Source organism: Rhinopithecus roxellana, chromosome 16 (assembly GCF_007565055.1).
Source record: "Rhinopithecus roxellana isolate Shanxi Qingling chromosome 16, ASM756505v1, whole genome shotgun sequence".
In the NCBI taxonomy this organism is placed as follows: domain Eukaryota; kingdom Metazoa; phylum Chordata; class Mammalia; order Primates; family Cercopithecidae; genus Rhinopithecus; species Rhinopithecus roxellana.
In genome coordinates, this window is record NC_044564.1 from 11,255,482 (window position 1) to 11,258,010 (window position 2,529).

A 2,529-nucleotide genomic window follows, 5' to 3' on the forward strand; every position below is an offset into this window, starting at 1 on the left:
AAAAGGAAGTTTGGCCTTGTTTTCTAACCCATTATTACTGGAAGTAGAAGTCTGCACTTCCATTTCTATGTTCTAATTTTACACTTAGGTTTCCAGGTCACTAGAGCTTGCACATTGAGCATTTTTTAAAATGGCCACTTAATACTCACTGGAGGAAAAGGACATCCTCTTATTGTTGAACACTTAGAATCTATCCAGCGTTTCCTCTTATTGTTGAATACTGATATCCTAGCCAGTAATTTACACATTTATGTACATGCTTTTTTCCCTTATGTTGCGTTTTCACCCCAAGAGTAAGTTCTCTGGTGAGCTTACTGATTCAAAGGGTACAAACTTTTCTTTAAGCTCATATTGTGTCGTAAGGGACACTTATGAAACAGACCCAGGTCATGATACCATATCCCCATAAAACAATCTATTTAAGGCAGGTAAATATTCACCGTAATTAATTTGATCTGTGTTTAAAAAAAAATTGACCTTGCTGTTGATTTGGGTCACTCTCACCTTTATTCTGAGGGATGGGTGTGGGGCCTGGGGACACGTGGCCCACAAAAGGCTGGAGATGGAGTGGGAGGCAGGCTGACTTGTCATCTCCGTTTGATGTGCTGTTGTGTGGCTTCCTACCTCAGCTCATCAGCAGAGAAGAGGGATGGCTCTAGGCATCACCCACTGAGATTTTGGTTCTAAAAGTCTGGGATGGGGCCCCTGAATCTGTATTTTTCAGAGCGTCCCCAGGTGGCTCCGATGGACAGTCAGGTTGAGGAACCACTAGTGTGCTAGTTTCAGAGAGTCAAGTAAAAGGCTTGATGATTTTAGTGCAAGTAAACAAAACCCGGAGACCTTCTGGCTCATCAGAGCAAACTCATATTAAAGAAGACAGCAATCCTGGAAGGGAAAAGAGAGATAAATAAATTAACGCAAATGGGTTTTAATTAGAATCCAGGCTCCCACAGCCTGGAGAAACAGGAGCTAGGAAGCCAGGTAGGTATCAGCCAAGACAAATATTCATCAGAACCAAGCATGCTGGATACGTAATGGCCACTCCGGGTTTTGTTTTTGGTTTTGGGTGTGCGTTCTGTCCTTGACTCTCATGTCTTGGCCATCAGCCCAGTAGAGGCCCTTCCTGATGGTATGGGGTAAACAATCGTGGACTTCCCACCATACAGGTCGCTTGGCCCACTCCAAAGATTAGCTTTTATGGAGAAGCAGAGCTACATTTGACAAGAGGAAGACCTTCCGATGTCAGTCACCACCATCCCAGGCCACACCGATCTGGTGGCTGCTTATGACAGCAGTGAGTTTCTTGTAGTGAGTTTCTCGACACTGAGTCGAGTTCTGGGTGGCAAGATCACCCAGAGCAGCTGCCCCTTAATTTCCACTTCTCAGATTTGATGATTTATGTTTCAACCCCAATTAAATTGTAGAGCACCCATCCCATCATGGAAAGCACAGGGCTCTGGGAGGGCCCATTTGCTACCTTGGGACAGATGGACATTTCCAGATTGTCATTGGCTCTGCCGGCTTCCTGACTGGGACTTCTGCCACGTCGTGGGGTGGGCGTGTGAGCTTCCAGCCTCCTGTAAAGCTGCAGGAATCAGATAATTGGCCGCCCCCTACCCATATGGCCTCAGGCTGATGAGCCACAGTGACAATGAAAACCAAACTGAGTAGCTCAAGAGCAGCTAAAGAAATCAGTAGGAGGCCAACTTGGCACAAAGCCCAGAGTAAGTTTTCGAACCAGGAGGAGAATGCAGGTTTCTCCTCTCCTCGCCTGGGCCACCTCTTTGTAAAGATAAAAAACAGCAGCTATTTTAACAGGCAATCTTAATATCTCAGGGCTGAAATACAATGCAAGTTTGTTTCTTGCCCAGGTCATAGTCCAGGGCAGGGCATGGTGACAAGAATCACTCCTGCAGTGATTCAAAACCCCAGATTTCTTCTGGGCATCTTCTTTTCTGAGATGGAAATTTGGTTCATATTTGACTCAGATTTGATGCACTTCTTTGCTAATTTATCCCCATGCCTCCCTGTATCTCTCATCTTAAGGAAGTATTCCTTGAAGTTTTCAGGCTTGAGCAGGAAGGAGCTTTACTACAATTCTGGTCACTCTGTTCAAAACAACATATTCCATTGATCCTTCTTACCCTAGTGCTTTTAAAATCTCATCTCTTACTGTTTGGAGTCTAACAACGTTCAGGCATTTTCCAACTCTAAGGGATTTCCAATTCCTAGACTCTTTAATCCATTTTATTCCTGCTTGCTAAGTTCTTTTCTAAGCTCTTCTTTCTCTTGTAACACCTAGTCAGTCAGTCAATAAAAATAAACACACACTGAAAATTCTGTTTTTCAAGCTGTTCCCATGCGGCTAGAAGAGATGTTCTAAGGAACTGCCTCCCAAGTTATTGAAGGCAACATGTTCATCAAACAAAACTCCGCAGCCCTCCACCCACCATGTGGCTGCTAGGCCAGTGCCTTGGATTTTAGGTGTTGCACTTCCAGTACCAATCTCTGCATGAGTCAGTATAAGTA